Source organism: Papaver somniferum, chromosome 7 (assembly GCF_003573695.1).
Source record: "Papaver somniferum cultivar HN1 chromosome 7, ASM357369v1, whole genome shotgun sequence".
NCBI lineage: Eukaryota > Viridiplantae > Streptophyta > Magnoliopsida > Ranunculales > Papaveraceae > Papaver > Papaver somniferum.
The window spans coordinates 228,988,860-229,007,961 of record NC_039364.1 but is presented as its reverse complement, the minus strand read 5'-3'; the positions used below and the strand labels follow the sequence as shown (position 1 = coordinate 229,007,961).

Below are 19,102 nucleotides of genomic sequence, written 5' to 3'. Positions count from 1 at the left end.
ACAAAGTGAAGGATATGGGGTTGATCTTAGAGAGGAAAGCGAAGAAGGTGTTGAGATTGTGAAGGTGTTGGCTGTGTATGACTTGTATCAGAAAGCTGAACTGGCTTGCAGAATGTAAGCTATCAGTTCTGGTGTTGGGATACGTTGTATCAACACTTGACTTCTGTCTTGTCTCTGTTTTTGGAAATATGGAGGAGAACCTATTTATACAAGTAATTGAGCCTAACCCACGTCTCTCATGGGAAGTGGAGGAAGTGGAGTGATGGAGTAATGGAGTTGTGTGTTAGTGTCACACGACCAGTCTTGCCCACTTATCCCATCATCACTAACCGTCCATGTCTTCCTGACACGTTCTTGTGATGGCGTGTTGCACGCTCCACGTTGTAAACCGCCAGACCAATACCCCAGTATGTATCCCCCAGTTTGTGACATGCTTGATGTCTCGATTGTGTGGATCGTGGGACTCATAGAAGGTAGCATACGATGCTAAGTTAAATAACTAAGTTATTTGGGAAATCGATATTTATGAAATATCGTGTGTATTCTATGCATATAATGCATCGAATATATTCAGCATGTATGAAGCATCGCTATTTTAAGGCTTAACGGAGTAAGTCACGAATTAAGCGTCTTAAAATAGCATCACGTCCATCCATCTTCGAGTGATCGTTTGGAGGCTATACAGGCAAGCCCTGTTTTGGTCGATCACCCCACGTGGAAGAGTGGCGGACGGCGATCATGGTGATGCTTCATTGGCCATTTAACTCCTGACCAGGGATGCCAAACCAAGCTGGTAGAGTTGGACGGACGAGATGATATATGACGCTCATCTGCGACCGCTTGATGAAGTTTTAGGGTTTTGAAGAGGTCCGCAAGCATCACTCTTCAGCTTGGTCGAATCCAAGCATGGGAGACGTTTTTGGCAAGATCGATCGGGCATACGTGTAGACGGCTTGACGATGTACACGTCCGTACCTCACTGTCCCATGAAAGTGTGATCTAAACCACTCAATTTATCCGGCAAAGAGGAGCGGCTGAGATTGATTTGCGACTGAAATCCATGTCGGACGTCATGCCTACTTCGGGCGCGCGTTTCGAGACGTCCAGCCATGGTTGGCCTTGGTCGATCAGTCAGGCGTGTAGATGGGCCCACGGTGATCGTGTTGACATGCTCGGGACCCTTTGAATCTACATCTACAGCCTCCATCTCTGCTTGCGAAGATGTACGCTCGTGATCGATTAGCGACACATGTAATATGCCGCAAACCCTAATTAGGGTTTTTGGCCGGTCGCGTGCATGCATTTTCGGCCGTCCGAAACTATGAGCTACAATCCTCATCCGGGGAGGTCGACTGTGTGGGACCCTTGTTGGGCCGGCGGTGAGTGTGGTGGTATATGTCCGACCAACCCAGGCTTGATCTAAGCCATCCAACTATGCCGGTGAAGTTGGATGGTCGTGATCGATTTAAGTCTCTAGTGGACTTTTCCTACGACCCTTTATTCATCACGCTGACCCAACTTCGGACAAGCATACGTTGCAATGTGGCTAGGTCAGGGAAAATTCGGCTATACAGGAGTGAAGAGGGGCCCGCCGGTGTGTACCACGGCAGATGTCTGACCGGCTTTGGAATAATCATCTCCATCCAACCGCGCCGGCGAAGTTGGACGACCGTGACATGTTTAAGTTTTCCTTGGCCGGTTTTTTTCGCATGACTTCTTTTTTAGCTGCTCCACACCAGCTTGGTCATCCAACTCTGGGCTGGTGTTTGGTGGCTATCTGAAGGGCGTGATGTGCACCTGACCGACCAGGGAATAAACGGGCCCGCTGGTGGTCATTGCGGTGGTAGCCTGCTCCTGCTGAGGATCGTCTAGGTTGGTTAAATCATGCGGCCAACTTGCGTGGTCGTGATTGTTTTTGATATTGATATGGATAGTCCAGATTCAAATATGCTCAATCGGGCTAGTATAACACACCAAGAGATGTATGCTCAATCGAGATAGTATAACACACCGAGAGATGTAGCCTGTACGGGTATTTCGTGCATGCCTCACTATCAACACTTGGAGATTCGTGTTACTCTGCTGAGAGCAGCACTCAGTCGTCATGCCGCACTAATAATGAGAGTTCTGCGGGAACAACACAGGAAATACAAGGCTAGTCATGCATTAATTAATAATGCTATAAATTCACAGGGTATATGGGATTGTTGCCACATGCTCCATTCTAGGTGAATTAGTAAAGTGAAGAAGTATTCATCACTTATCAGTGGCTTTATCCTTTACAGGATGTCAGCGCATGAGTTTGGTTTTACAATTTAAGCCCTGAACTAAAATCCACCATCAACATTAAGTCCCCTGCCTAGCACATAATGGTTACACTATTGTGGGGTAGGCATTAAATGGTGACATATACATATAAAACTTATGAGACAAAGTTAGATGTTACCAGGAGAGACGGGTCGTCCTGTCCTTGGAGCATGTCACATTCAAGAGGCGTCCAGGCGAGCGTTCCTCTAGCATGATGTCGGTCTTGCCTGCTTCGATCGACCTTGCTATGCCTGCTTCGTACTGTCTTGCCTGCTTCGATCAACCTTGCTATGCCTGCTTCGGTCGAGAGCCTGCTTCATGATTGCACCGCTCGAATGAGGGGTTGTTGTGCCTGCTTCGCTCGATCGTGGGGCTCATCATGCGCCTGCTTGATCGAACGTGGGCTTGCTGTGCCTGCTTTGACCGTACGGTTGATTTGCTTTCTCGAGTGTCATCCTTGTAACTTCGACTAAACACCGACCCAGCTAGCTTGACCAAACACCGACCTTGCTGCCTGCTCGAACGTGGGATCCACCGCGTTCTTGCTTTGCTCAAAAATGAACTTTGTGTGCTCAAATGTGAATGTGGGTCCTGCAGAGAGCGTTGAAGCATCTTCTGGAGCGAGAAGGTCCTGAAGAGCGTTGAAGCAGCTTTTGGAGCGAGAAGGTCTTGGAGAGCGTTGAAGCAGCTTCTGCAGCGAGAAGGTCCCGGAGAGCGTTGAAGCAGCTTCTGAAGCGAACGTGGAGGTGGATCCTGGAGAGAGCATTGAAGCAGGATTCTGAAGCGAACATGGAGGTGGCTCCTGAATAGACAATTGAAGCAGCTTCTGCTGGAGGGAGCGTTGAAGTGGCTTCCTCTTCAGTTTGATTTACCCTTGCGAATTCCATGCTTCTTGATTGACCATCTCTCTCGTGTTGAAGAAGTCCTTGACTGACGGTGAAGGAACTTCATACTGAGCCTCAGTCCCCAAGCGTGGTTTACATGGTTTGTATGGTCGGTGGGTTTATCATAATAAAGATATCGCCATCTCGCCTCTGTGGCTCTATTACTTCTACATGGGAAAATAAAATATGCAGAAGTTCAGATTACCTATGTTCGTAGTGGTTGTTGATGTGGTGAAGCTCGGGCACTGGTCTCAACAAACAAACAACGGTTCTTAGATGCAGCTGTGATCAGAAGAGACTGGCAGGAAGAGGCGTGACAGCTACGAGCACGAACTTGGCGGTCTCTCGTTATTAGAGGGAGAAGCATGATGAAACCAATAACTTCTTGATATTTCCTCATGGAATGAAAAAGAGGGAGACAGTCCCCTGCCCACGAGTATCCACTGAGCCTTCGACTTGATAGATGTTGTCACGCTGGGTTCATGAGGCCGTCTTTACTACGTTGCGTTTCATATACATCCAGGAATATCGCTGATCTTTGACAATACATCTGCTCTCTTGAGTATATACTCGTCTTTGGACATCTGGGAATCATAATGATAGCGTGCTTGCATCATATTTGAAATGGACAACGCGCTAAGTAGTCCCCAGTCACACTCCTTTGGTAACGCAACTACTTCTTCTACGGGAGACGAAATTCTGAAAGCGTCTCTTAATGTTTCTGCCGTCGATACAGATATGGAATATCTTGGACGATGTTTCATCATTGTGGCAGTCGTGTATGCGGTACTGGAGTTGGAGTTGACGCGCAGGATGTTGTATCTCGGTGGTTTTCCTCTTGCTGCTTTAGTGAAACTGCTTACAGAAGGCTGAAGGTTGTATTGCATGTTGATGAGATGTATGCTTACACGAACATCATGAGGCTCTTCATTACTGGCAGTCTTGTTCTTTCTAGTAGGGCAGATGTTGTTGTAGATGAGCGTTCAACAACTCCAGAGGATGACCATAAACGCAGATTCTCCAACATAGCACGATAGACATGCACTATCGTCTGCTAGAGTGACTCGCCCGGATCTTGCTCGACATGACGCGCGGACATCGTTATCTTCTTGAGGCTGCTCCCTTGAGGTATCGGCTCCAGTGGAAGATTGCCTTCATAGAGCGTTGATACGTTGCACCGGCATTCTTTAAACCAAATGGCAGTACAATATAATAAAAATTTCCGAGAGGAGTTCGAAAAGCTATCTTACTTGCGTCATGCTCGTACATCCTTTATCTGATTGTACCCGCTATATCCATCAGTGAAGAAGAACATGTCGTGTCCGCTGATGGAGTCTACTAACATGTCAATATTAGGTAGAGGAAAATCGTCTTTGGAGCAGCATTTGTTCAAGTATCTGAAATCCATGCAGCACCTGATCTGTCCGTTTTTATTTTCACCGGGACCACATTAGCCAATCAGGTTGGATGATGGATGAGCTTAATGAAGCCAGCAACAAGCAACTTCTGGATCTCAGTCTTGATTTGCTCTTCTGCCTCGTGCCTGAATTTCGTCGGAGATTTCATGATCATCTTGGATCCAGGTATGACATGTAGATGGTGGGTGACCAATTTTTTATTTGGACCGGGCATTTGTTCACACGTCCGAGCGAATATGTCCTGGTATTCTTTGAGAGGTTATACAAGATTCGTGCGTTCATCCGTACACTAGGTTGAGCTGGTGGAGATGGGCCTAGGAGATTCCTCATTCCCGATGTGAACGATTTCGAGCTCATCAGTTTTGGAGTTTTTGCCGCCTTGCAGCTGTCGTGGAGCATCCAACACCTCTTCATGTGGATCGTTATTGTTGTAGCATTCCGTTGGGCGGAGAGACTGGGTAATAGTCTCCCCTGCTGATTGCTAACAGAGGCGTCGGTATACAGTTTTCCCTTTCTGGACACGACTTGCCACGAAAGTTCGTTCTCTCTTGGTGTGAACATGGGTTGTGGCTTCACCGGATGAAGAGGAATGCCTTGTCAGCAAAGGTGCGTCGTGGGGCTTAGACCTCAATGATGCAAGTCGGTCCTCCTCCTGGATTGACGCCCATGTGGGGAGTGGGATGCAATGGACTTTGTCTGATCCTTACCGCGGAGCTTCCCTCAGTTCGAACAGTTCCACTCCGCATATTGGTACGTAAGGAGACAATGATGCAGGAATACGAACGACTTCTTTATTCAGCATAGTCTTCAGGCATTGGTGATACGTTGAAGGGACGATCCTATTTTCATGAAGCCATGGTCTCCCTAGTATCATATGATAGTCCATCTCCTTCTCGACGACTTCGAATTTCACTTTCGACTGAACGGGCCCTACTGATAAATTCAGATTGACATACCCGTATGTGCTAGTCTGGTTTCCTTCAAAGTATTTCATTGTGGTAGGCTACCGTGCGATCTTGCATGGGCGAACCTTAGATGTCCTGAGAGTCTTGAGAGTAATCACATTCGAAGACGCTCCCGTGTCAATGAGGGCCCTCTTGAACTCTGAATCCTTGATGCGTGCAGTAACATGTAGGGCCCGGTTGTGACCTTCCTCCGCCATCATGTCGTCCTCTGTGAATGTAACATTATTCACAGATGTTCCTGATGCGTTCGAGACTTCTGGGCGTGAAGGAGCCAGGTGCACGTCCAGGGATATCTGGTTAATTGCAGCAAACGTCTCCGCTTGCTGATTCTTCGAGAGGTGTAAAAGTTTGCATAAACTTTCCACTAGAGAAGCCTCTTCCTGATCCACCGACCTCTGGTTCATAGTGAAACTATTGACTTGAGGAGGATCGCTGCAAGGATCAGTCCCCAGTGTAGAAATCTCTGTGACAGGAGAACTGCTCGTATCTGATGTCATCTCGATAAGGAGATCGAGTATGTCGTTTATCGCTTCTTTGATCAGGTCCACATTTCTTGCCAGAATTTCTTGCCTCCGTGCTAGCTCAGCCAGAGTTGGGATTTCTCCATAGGTTGAAGCGACAGAGATAATGGGGGTATTGAAATATGAAAATTCGTTTTAAACAGAATTGTTCAAAGGAGGGTGAGAGACATTACCATTTGAAGGAATCTGGCTGAGATCCGTCGCGGTAGAATCATCCCTGAGGCCAACCATCTTTTAAAAATATTGAGACCGCAACCGAGATATTAATCTCCCACTGTGGTCGCCAATTGTTTATGGGTGAAAACTATTTCTGCCGGTTTTGGTAATTTGGGGTATGTGGATGAGAAATGAATCTAATCCCTAAACAAATGCACTGCACGGGAGTGCTTTTGATTCGAGAAATCAATCTGTATAATTCTGGCCTAAACCAAGAAATGCCCGTTCCAGACTTGCTTCGGTCACAAAGTGAAGGAGATGGGGTTGATCTTAGGGAGGGAAGCGAAGAAGGTGTTGGTTGTGTATGACTTGTATCAGAAAACTGAACTGACTTGCAGAATGTAAGCTATCAGTTCTGGTGTTGGGATACGTTGTATCAACACTTGACTTCTGTCTTGTCTCTGTTTTTGGAAATAGGGAGGAGAACCTATTTATAAAAGTCATTGATCCTAACCCACGTCTCTCATGGGAAGTGGAGGAAGTGGAGTGATGGAGTAATGGAGTTGTGCGTTAGTGTCACACGACCAGTCTTGCCCACTTCTCCCATCATCACTAACCGTCCATGTCTTCCTGACACGTTCTTGTGATGGCGTGTTGCACGCTGCACGCTGTAAACCGCCAGACTAATAACCCAGGATGTATCCCCCAGTTTGTGACATGCTTGATGTCTCGATTGTGTGGATCGTGGGACCCACAGAAGGTAGCATACGGTGCCAAGTTAAATAACTAAGTTATTTGGGAAATCGATATTTATGAAATATCGTGTGTATTATATGCATGTAATGCATCGAATATATTCAGCATGTATGAAGCATCGCTATTTTAAGGCTTAACAGAGTAAGTCACGAATTAAGCCTCTTAAAATAGCATCGCGTCCAGCCATCTTCGAGTGATCGTTTGGAGGCTATACAGGCAAGCCCGGCTTTGTTCGATCACCCCACGTGGAAGAGTGGCGGACAGTGATCATGGTGATGCTTCATTGGCCATTTAAATCCTGACCAGGGCTGCCCAACCAAGCTGGTAGAGTTGGAAGGAAGAGATGATATATGACGCTCATATGCGACCGCTTGATGAAGTTTTAGGGTTTTGAAGAGGTGCGCAAGCATCACTCTTCAACTTGGTCGAATCCAAGCATGGGAGACGTTTTTGGCAAGATCGACCGGGCATGCGTGTAGACGGCTTGCCGGTGTACACGTCCGTACCTCACTTTCCCATGAAAGTGTGATCTAAACCACTCAATTTTTCCGGCAAAGAGGAGCGGCTGAGATTGATTTGCGACAGAAATCCATGCCGCACGTCATGCCTACTTCGGGCGCGCATTTTGAGCCGTCCAACCATGGTTGGCCTTGGTCGATCAATCAGGCGTGTAGATGGCCCACGGTGATCGTGTTGACATGCTCGGGACCCTTAAAATCTACATCTACACCCTCCATATATGATTGCGAAGATGGACGCTCATGATCGATTAGCGACGCATGTAATATGCCGCAAACCCTAATTAGGGTTTTTGGCCGGTCGCGTGCATGCATGTTCGGCAGTCCGAAACTATGAGCTACACTCCTCATCCGGGGAGGTCAACCGTGTGGACCCTTGTTGGGACGGCGGAGAGTGTGGTGGTATATGTCCGACCAACCCAGGCTTGATCTAAGCCATCCAACTATACCGGTGAAGTTGGATGGTCGTGATCGATTTAAGTCTCTAGTGGACTTTTCCTACGACCCTTGATTCTTCATGCTGACCCAACTTCGGACAAGAATACGTTGCAATGTGGCTAGGTCAGGGAAAAGTCGGCTATACATGAGTGAAGGGGCCCCGCCGGTGTTTACCATGGCAGATGTCCGACCGGCTTTGGAATAATCCTCGCCGTCCAACCGCACCAGCGAACTTGGACGATCGTGACATGTTTAAGTCTGACTTGGCCGGTTTTTGTCCCATGACTTCTTTTTTAGCTACTCCACACCATCTTGGTCATCCAACTCTGGGCTGGTGTTTGGTGGCTATCTGAAGGGCGTGATGTGCACCTGACCGGCCAGGGCATAAACAGTCCCGCTGGTGGTCATTGCGGTGGTACCCTGCTCTTGCTGAGGATCGTCTAGGCTGGTTAAATCATGCGGCCAATTTGCGTGGTCGTGATTGTTTCTGAGACTGATATGGATAGTCTAGATTCAAATATGCTCAATCGGGCTAATATAACACACCGAGAGATGTATGCTTAATCGGGATAGTATAACACACCGAGAGATGTAGCCTGTACGGGTATTTCGTGCATGCCTCACTATCAACACTTGGAGATTCGTGTTACTCTGCTGAGAGAAACGCTCAGTCGTCATGCCGCACTGATAATCAGAGTTCTGCGGGAACATCACAGGAAATACAAGGCTAGTCATGCATTAATTAATAATGCTATAAATTCACAAGGTATATGAGATTGTTGCCACATGCTCCAACCTGGATGAATTTTGTGTATTTAATTCACAGAATACTGGGATTGTTGCCACATGCTCCATTCTAGGTGAATTAGTAAAGTGAAGAAGTATTCATCACTTTTCAGTGGCTTTATCCTTTGCAGGATGTCAGCGCATGAGTTTGGTTTTACAATTTTAGCCCTGAACTAAAATACACCATCAACATTAAGTCCCCTGCCTAGCACATAATGGTTACACTATTGTGGGGTAGGCATTAGATGGTGACATATACATATAAAACTTATGAGACAAAGTTAGATGTTACCAGGAGAGACGGGTCGTCCTGTCCTTGGAGCATGTCACGTTCAAGAGGCGTCCAGGCGAGTGATCCCCTAGCATGATGTCGGTCTTGCCTGCTTCGATCGACCTTTCTATGTCTGCTTCGGTCGAGAGCCAGCTTCGTACTGTCTTGCCTGCTTCGATCAACCTTGCTATGCCTGCTTCGGTTGAGAGCCTGCTTCGTGATTGCACCGCAGGTACAATTGAATCCCTACCAATCTTCCACTGATACAAGGTACAATTGTACTCCTATGCCTCTGATCCCAGCAGGACATTGCGTACTTGATTCCCTTTGCAGATCTTCCCCACAACAAAGAGTTGATGCAACCCAAAATCACAGACTTGATAATAATCGAATCTGTCTCACATAGAAAAGTCTATCAAAAGGATAAATCTGTCTCCCACAGATAAACCCTAGGTTTTGTTCCGTCTTTAGATATAAAATCAAGGTAACAGGAACCAATTGATAATCCAGTCTTATATTCCCGAAGAACAGCCTAGATTAATCAATCACCTCTCTACAATCCTTCCTGACTACACAAGCGGATTGTCGAGGAATCACAAACAGTGAGACGAAGATGTTTGTGACTTCTTTATCTTGCCTATCGGAGAACTCTCACGATCTCAAGACAATCAATCGATTGTACTCGTACGATAGAAGATTCAAGATCATATTACACAACTACGATAAAAGTAGTATCGGTCTGGCTTCACAATCCCAATGAAGTATTTAAGTCGTTAACTCGAGTTTAGAGAAGAAACTCAAGAGTTAATGGAGATCGACTCTAGCGAGAGCACTAGTAGCACACAGACGTGTGGGTATTAGGTTTGGTCAATGCTAGAAGTCTCCTTTATATAGCCTTCAAATCAGGGTTTTGCCTTAGGTACAAAGCAAACTCTATTCGCCGTTAGATGAAAACCTGATTTAGATTCAAGCCAATATCTCTCAACTGTTAGACCGAAAGACATAGCTTGTCACACACACTTGGGTACACGTTTACTGGGTTTGAGAAAAACCATGCCCAAACGAGTACACGTATGTTGGTTCAACATGATAACCCAAAAGGTCAACCATATGAGCATCTCATATTAATCATGTTCTTCTTCACCATAACTAGTTCAATCGACTCAAATGAACTAGTTAAGAGTTGTTCAATTGCTACGAGATCTTATTTAACTACACAAGACACAATTGAAACAAAGATGATTCGATTCGATTAGAATCGGCTCATGAATATTATATCCACATTTTTCATAAAGCATTCTTTAATAATTAATATTTCATGTTCAGAGCACATCTTTAGATCATAATCTCTTAAGCTCACAAACAAGTTCGCGGACTTAAGTTAATCGGTTGAGTTTTCCAAACTCAACAGAAATTCTCGGGTCGAGAACTTCCGCCAGTTCGCGGACTGAGTTCTCGGATTTAGCACACAAACGAGTTTTGGTAATCCCAGCAGTAATTCTCGGTCGAGAACTTCCGTCAGTTCGCGAACTGGGTTCGCGGACTTGGCAAGCCAATTCCACAATCCTACCGATTTCTCTTGATCAACAAAGTTCGAAAACTTCGGTTCAAGGAATACATTGTTATATGATCTAAACTCTCATTTCAATCATTGAAACATTCCCAGAGGGAGATATTCAGTCGTGAAGAACAACAACCCTTTCTCGTCAGAGCAATTTCCAAAGTGATTGAAACTTTCATGACTTTCGTCACTAGGTGAAGATAAACCTGATCAAAGCGAAACGCTTTACCAACACAAGATTTCGAGTAAAAGATAAGCAATGAATACTCAGCTCGAAATATCAAGTGTATATGATCTAGTCTATATAGCATACGAATTTTGTCTCATAAGAAGTAGGATAATAATAGATAGACTTTCGAGTGATAGATAAGTTCAAGTCTTCACATACCTTTTTGTTGATGAAGTTTCACGGTTCCTTGGTGTAGATCTTCGTCATTGTCGTGAATCACCATAAGTCCTTGAGATCAACTACACTTTTCCCATCCTAGTCCGAGACTTAGCTAATAGGCTAGAAATCAAGACTTTATAGTTTTGATCACTAACATTGACAAACATGCTTGATATAGCAACGCTTGCGAGGTTGACCGAGTTATGCTCTAACAATCTCCTCCTTTGTCAATTTTAGTGACAAAACTATTAATACATACGGAATACAAAAAAGATAAACTTTAGTGGCTCCTATTCCATAGTCCAATCTTCAACGTTCCTTGAAATCTTCGTCCTTCCAAGTACTCCAATGATCCCAAAGGTTGTAAGTTTAGTATCACCGTTGTTGAAGATCCATAGCTATAACAATGAGAGAAATCGAGATTCTCGATCATTATTATATAGTGTCATAGTATTATTATGAACATCAAAGTCCAATTGCATCACGACTTTAACAATAATACTATTGTGATATGTATCACTCCCCCTTAGTCAATACTCCATCTCGATCATGGAAACCACTCCCCCCTACACAATGATCCTAAAACCATATGTATTTGTAATGTGACCTACAATATTTCTCCCCCTTTTTGTCAATAAAATTGGCAAAGGTACAAGAACTGGTTCATAATGAAATTTTCACAAGAGACATTTCATGACCAAAAGAAAGACAACATATCGTCTTAATTTAGATGCAATCTTATAGCCGAAGCTAACATCATTCATCAAGGAGTTTTAAGACGCAAGATAACCCCTATAAAATTCCACAGCCGCACTCCCCGCAAGATATTACCATTAAGCACAAGTTCAAAAGAACTCTCCCCCATTTGATGTCATTCCCAAAGGAACAACAAGAGCGACCTTAATTTCGAAAGAAAAGAAGGATTTTTATTTGGACACCAAAAACCATGTGAATGATTTTTTATATCCAAAACTCAACCAAAATACTCACAAGTAAACCCATGAATATTCTAATTGGAATACGCAATTAAATCAAAACCACAAAAGTGATCAATTTAATTGAAAGTGCTCAACATAAGTAAACTCACGGAGCAACATGCTATGACTAAGTTAATCTTGACTAACTTAACCGTTCAAGTAGTCAACATAAGGAAAACCTTACGGAATACGTGACTACATTAACCAATAAAACATGATAGTGTATCCGTTCATATACTCAACACAAGAACTTGAGGAATATATGAAAACTCAATTAGATTAATTACAAGAGAACCTATAATTAATCTAATCGGAATACAAACAAATAACCAAACTAATCACCGAGGTAATCAATTTAATTATTTTGGGCTCAATATAAGAGATTATGGAACCCCGACTAAGATTATCATGAAACATGACCATCTTAACCGCACATGTACTCAACATAAGAAGGAAAACTTATGGAGTACAAAACTAAATAACCAAGGATGATTAATTTAGTTCATAACGCTCAACATATAGCATCTTACGGAACAACCAACAAAGCCAAGGAAAATCGACTTAGTTGTAAGGTGCTCAACATAAGACACATAATGGAGCCTTCACAGTAAAACATAATAAAATGGATCAATGAAGATCAATACTGTGGATACACACAAGGATCTATTCTATCTTTGCATCATTATATGCATAACAACATAATAGACTTTATCCTTGTCACACAAAAGATTTAATCCTATTTTCCATCAATTACATGATTGCATAGGCATAACTTTTGTATATTTCAAAAGTCCATTCGTCCTTTCATCAATACGAATACCAATTCATGGATGACTTTACTTTTGACCGCAATATGGGACCTTCAAGTTCACGCACGCAAACAATACATATCCCATAAAAATATTGCAATATAACAAACCCAGAAAATACTGCAATAATCATCATCCTCCGAATATTTTTAGAATTTAAAACCAATAAACCTAAAAAATAACATAAGAAGATGAAAACAAAAATAGCTATGTGTACTCACAATCATCGCTATTCAAAGCACTAGTTATTCTTCCAACTAATTCCAAAAAGAAGACATCCTAGGCGACAATGCCTTTGAGAAATTCAACATCATTCCCAAACTCCTTGTTGTCAACAACCATTGGAACGTACTGTTCACGAAGATAGGAGTTTATATCAACGAATTGTCTTGGATGACTATGTCGTACCACGGCTCTCTGAATTTCTAAGGACTTTGACACAAAAGCCTTTATTTCACGAATCTCCTTTCTTACTTCCTTCAACTCATCAAGAACATCATAAAACTTCTGAGAAATAGAAGACACTGCCTTTTGCTTTCTTGTATTCCTCCTTTTTCTTTTTCGGGATGGAGTTATAGGAGATTTTTCTTTTTCCTTGATTGATGGCTTAACAATCATGTTGACATCACTTATCTCCATAGACATGCTTTGAGAACAGTTATAACCAACTGATTTTTGTGGATGGAACTCACAATCTCATCAGGTCTAGAGATAAAAAGTATATCAAGAAGGAAAAAGGAATGTAGGGTTCGAAACCTAAAAACAGGTTCGTGGTCGTCCAACTCTAAACCCTATAAAGAGTAGAATTGTCGAAAATAAACCTTTCTTTTATTTGATAGACAAAAAACAACAACCCTAAAGAAGCACTTTTCCACAAGCCTGCACGTTTGCGGTCTTGTCTCTTTTGATCAGGCACATGAGACAAGATTTGCATAACAACAATTTGTCCACCACTTTCCTCAAGAGAGGAATCTTCAGGCTTCTGTCTATCAAAACAATTTGACCATACTTTCTTTTCAAATGGTCTAATTCTATCCTTGGAAACCAACTTCTTTGAAGAAGATAAGATGCTACATACCTTGGCGGTCTTCTGAGCAAGTTCCAATTTTCTTGCTAATCGATCTGCTCTTCGTTGAAGTTTGTTGGCGTGCCTCATTTGATGCTTGTACTTGTAACATCTTGATAGTTCGTGACCCTTCATCGAACTACACGAGCACATCAATCTTGGATAATATTCAGGTATCCGTGGTGCGACGGCGGCTAAACACATAGTAGATCCTGAAACATCACGATCAGAGTTTCCATAGGATAAATCAATCGAATCTTCCAGCTTGATTGGGTTTCCTTCTTCCCTGAACCCATTGAGGTTGATATATGTATTTCTACAAGTATCAAAATCGATGTTTTCACCAAGAAGCCCTACGCTTGATTTCCTATCTTCATCGGAATCATAGGTTTCAGACATTTCAACAAGTGTTACAGCTAGACCTTTGTTCCCAGTGTATTTTCTGCGATTAGGGTATTCGTTTGCAAAATGGCCAAACCCCTTACACTTAAATCACTGAGGCATGTCCTCGTCATCATCCCTGTTTTTAGGAGGTACGCGACCGTGAGGTTTGTCTGATGACCTAGGTTTATCTCTTGAAAACCGTTTACTTCTCTTCAACAAAAGATCCCTAAACTGTCTTGTCATCAAGGAGACCGACTTGTCAAGGTCTTCATCTGAAAAATCATTCTCAGACTGATCATTTTCCGAGACATGAACACTTTTATCTTTGGCAAGTAATTTAGTGCCATTCTGTGCTTTAAAGGCAACATCCTTACCGACTTTGGATGTATGCTCATGATCAAAGATCTTTAGCTTCCCAACCAAGGTGTTTCTGGAGAGATTATTAAGGTTATTCCCCTCAACGATGGCATGCTTCTTAGACTCGTATCTGGATGGCAGCGATCTGAGAATTTTCATCACAATGTCCTTTCCAGGAATAGTCTTACCCAATGCAAAAGATGCATTATATGAAATATATATAAGGTTTTCCTGAGCACCTCATGCGCTGTGATTGAAGATAGTTTTATGCGTGGGCTAACTATGAGAATGAATTTAGTGGATTAATATCAATTCATATTTTATTTTATTTTGATGCATAGTGGGTAAATCTACTGTTTCAGTGTTCTGGTCTTCTTTGATGGTATGGATTTGAGTGGATTTTTTTAAATGTGTAAACCTTGATTTTTCTACCACAATTAGCAGTATTTGGTTGTTTTCTGGTTTAAAGTCTTACTTATAATAGGCTCAACCTTAAGTAGATGATACCAAAACTAGTAGAGCTGTGAATGCACTCTAGCTTTTACTTGAATTCGTATGTAGCAGTGGTATATATATACTAATATATAGTTGGGAATGTGGACGTGCAAATTCCACTTACTTAATAGCATGAGTTCTTGTTATCGTTCTCTCTTTTAATCTATTTGTGTTTTCAATGACTATGTGAACATGGATTGTGTACCAGATAACTAATTGTGTGTTAATGTTAAACAATCGTGCACATTTCCTATGTATTTTTTGTGTACTCAAGTGTAGCGGGTATCTTTGGATTACTAAGAGTAGTGCTCTACTCGCAATTCATTATGCACCCTGGAATTGAAATCAGTTTACTTGATAGCTAATAAGAGACGGTTTCTATTGCGGGTAGTTCATACTATCTAACTAAAAATGACGAACTACCGTCGTGCGTGATCCCTTCGAACAACGGAGAGGGTACGTAGGCAGCCGCTATGTGGTTCAACACACCCATGCAAGGTTGTTCATATCATCTGAAAGTGTTGGTTGCTGCTTGAAAGTTCATACCATCTATTTGGAGATGATTGCAACCCTAGCAGTTTATAAAATGTTTTGGTAAGAGATAGTTGCAGTACTGGCTGTTCATACTACCTAATAATGAGATGATTGTTGCGTCTTCGAGATAATTCATACCATTTGATAACCATACATACTGTGAGACAAGAGATGATTATTACCATTCAAGGTAATTCATATCATCTGCCTCGGCTAGTGAGTTAGGCAATGGTTATTATCTTGCGAGGTAACTTATATCATCTGAAAAGGAATGGTTACTGCAAGGCAGTTCATACCATCTACTGGGCCATAATTGGCACCCCCCACTATATCTAGATGAACCGTCTGGGACGGTGAGATTGTCAGGCCCACTGGGTCACCCCACCTATGGGTGGCTACCCGGAAGATCGTTGTGGCAACGATGGCTGGTAACCAGAACTACTATGACATTGGCACTGGCCATTCCTCACCCGTCTGATGCGGTGTGTGTTGTCAGGCCCACTGGGGCACCACACCACCTCGGTGGCTACCCGGAAGACCATTGGCACTGGCCGATGGTGGCTGGTATCCAGAACTACTCTGACAATTCTGACATTTACTTGACCCTTAATCGAATTGGTACGAAATTTTGAAAGTCTAGTTTCTTGAGTGGCATATCAGAGAGTCGGATTTGGCCAAGCGGGTCGTAACCCGACCCGTTGGAAGAAAAAAATTCTATGTTCTGCTACAGTTGGTATCAAAGCAGTTCCGGTTCAAACGGGACTTTGTGTATTGGAAATCATCAGCATTCTACTCGTGTGGTGACTATCAGTAAGCCTCTCCACTTCTTGTTTTAGTTTAGACTTCGAGACGAAGTCCTTTTTGAGGAGTTAATGGTGCGACACTCCAAATCTTTTCTCGGATTTAACTAAATCCAATATGGGCACTGAATAAGTTATCCCTTAGTAGTATCAGTGGCATGTTGAGTAGGTACTTTGAAAACAATATATAATTCTTAGCATGCTCGACACATGTCTAAGAGAAAGGGCATCTGGGTCGGTGGGGAATTTTATTTGAGACTTAAATCTAAAACCAGAGAATCAAAAAAGGGAGATCTCAGATTTCTTCTTCCTCTTTTCTCTCTTCCTTTCTCCCTGCGACCGAAACTTGTGGAACAAAACTGAAATTTCTCTTGCATGGTTGAGCTTTGTGGTCTTAGAGTTTGGCTAAGTTGTAGATGATGTTGATTTGTGCGGGCTAACTTCATAGAGGAGATGGAGAAATTCTTTTTCCCATTCCAATTAGAAGCTATTTGAAGTAGTTACTCTCTTCACTCGACTGAATAAGTAATCCTCACAAATCAATAGGTATGTGTTATCACACTCAATGAATAATAGATGTTATACTAGCTAAAATTGATGCACTGAATCGAAATTATTGTACACAGAAATTAGGGTTCTACATGTTACAGTAAGGAATTCCCCCAATTTTCTCTTAATGAAAAATTCATGATTTATACTTGAATGGATTTGTTGTACTTGAAAACTAGAGATTTAACCCATGATTCATCATACATACACAATTGAAGGAATAAAATTCGTGGTGAGTTTTGAGTTAAGATAGGGTTGGAGAATATAGCAAAATATAGAGAGGAAAGTGACCAACTGCTGGTGGTTAATTAGATTATGGATGTGGCTAGGAAGCTTGGTTCTTTTTAAATTTGGGTTGAAATCAAGAGATTAGTGTTATGGAATTCCGGTGTAGATTTTGATTTTGCGTCAAGGGTATTTGATAAAAGGACTGTAGGAGAGGAAAAAGGGGTAAGAACTCTTGTTTCATTCTTCATGTATTTCATAGTGGTATGAGTGATATGGCTTGATGTGTATGATTAAGCTATTATCTAGTTATGATTAAATTTTAGTTTGGAATTGATCGGACATCAATTTAATTAAGAAAAGCAAGATTCACATGTAGCCATATTGTGGCTTCAATTTTTACAACAGTGACCACATTACTTGCATATATGGGCTGTTCATTTCCCTTCTCGTCAATAACCCTTTCCATGTTTCTATTTATTTATTTTTAAGTTCATAATGTCTGTGAAATGAGAAAGTGGTCATTTGAGTTATCCATTGCCTTACAAATAAAGGCGGAGTCAATTAATTTGGGTACTGTACATCTACCTCTATAGGCTCTAAGCTTAACTTTGAATTAAATACGTAATTAGTCGTTTTAGGAAAACTGCACACACAGCCATTTTTAGGCCTAACTCTGTGTAAATTGGTGATGTTTTAGACAATGATTTCTTCACGATAATGTTTATCTCAGTGTCCTCTGTACCCCTGCAAAAGGGCCTGATAGTTGGACTTGTCGTTTGGAAGTTACCGCATCGAACGGACAGTCAGTCGCAACTGAAATTTCTGAAGGACAGCAGATAGTACGGTTTTGTCATGTCATTTTAGAGTATTTAGAGTCTGAACTAGCTCCGGGTGTCTCCTAAAAAGTTGTAGAGGGTTGTCAGAGATTTCTAGAATGGTATTACACCCCTGATTTGCTTTTATGCTTTAGAAATTACAGCGATGCAAACATGACACCTCCGTGCTGAAATTTCTGGGAGCTGGGATGCTGTCATGGTTTTCTTTTGATTTCGCAAGCGACTTTTTGGTTTCCTTATTTTTATTTAAATTTTTATGTGATAGATGGCTTCATACTATATTAAGAATTACTAGTGGTACTAGTAAGAATATTAGCCTAATATTGTTACCACAAAAATAGTGTGTTCTTCTTGTGCCGGTAAGTGTACTAGTTTAAGTGGTACAAGGCAAATCTACTGGTGGTACACTAATACGAGATTTCTATATATGAATGCTTAATGTTTATATTTTATAGTTAAAATATGATAACTGGTGTTCATTTCCACATTTATTTTGGAAATCCAACACATATCTCCATCTTGCCTTCCTTTCTGCATATAGTGTTAACTTGAACTGACATTTGTATTTAGCCTACGTGTTGGGTTCTACTGTAATGTAGTGCATAAAACTATTAAGGTTTGCTATGTTTTTTTTTGTCTAGTAAAACCATCTACTGTATTTGGGAATGAAGCCTTAGAACGATAAGGCTTGGCAGTGTTATTCATTTCTAAGCATTGTGTCCAATTCCTGAGTCGGCAGGTACCGGAATGCGAGTATATAATTTTGTTGGGACTGGGTATGAAATATATATAAGGTTTTCCTGAGCACCTTATGCGCTGTGATTGAAGATAGTTTTATGCGTGGGCTAACTATGAGAATGAATTTAGTGGATTAATATCAATTCATATTTTATTTTATTTTGATGCATAGTGGGTAAATCTACTGTTTCAGTGTTCTGGTCTTCTTTGATGGTATGGATGTGAGTGGATTTTGTTAAATGTGTAAACCTTGATTTTTCTACCACAATTAGCAGTCTGGTTGTTTTCTGGTTTAAAGTCTTACTTATAATAGGCTCAACCTTGAGATGATACCAAAACTAGCAGAGCTGTGAATGCACT

General features: G+C 42.1%; 1 long non-coding RNA gene across 1 annotated transcript; it reads left to right on the top strand.

Moving 5' to 3' along the window:
• The first annotated feature begins 16,623 nt into the window (after window positions 1-16,623).
• Window positions 16,624-18,901, top strand: LOC113299755. The gene is made up of 2 exons (XR_003335172.1): window positions 16,624-16,937; window positions 18,744-18,901. It is a non-coding gene; the product is annotated as an uncharacterized LOC113299755 (long non-coding RNA).
• The last annotated feature ends 201 nt before the right edge of the window (window positions 18,902-19,102 follow it).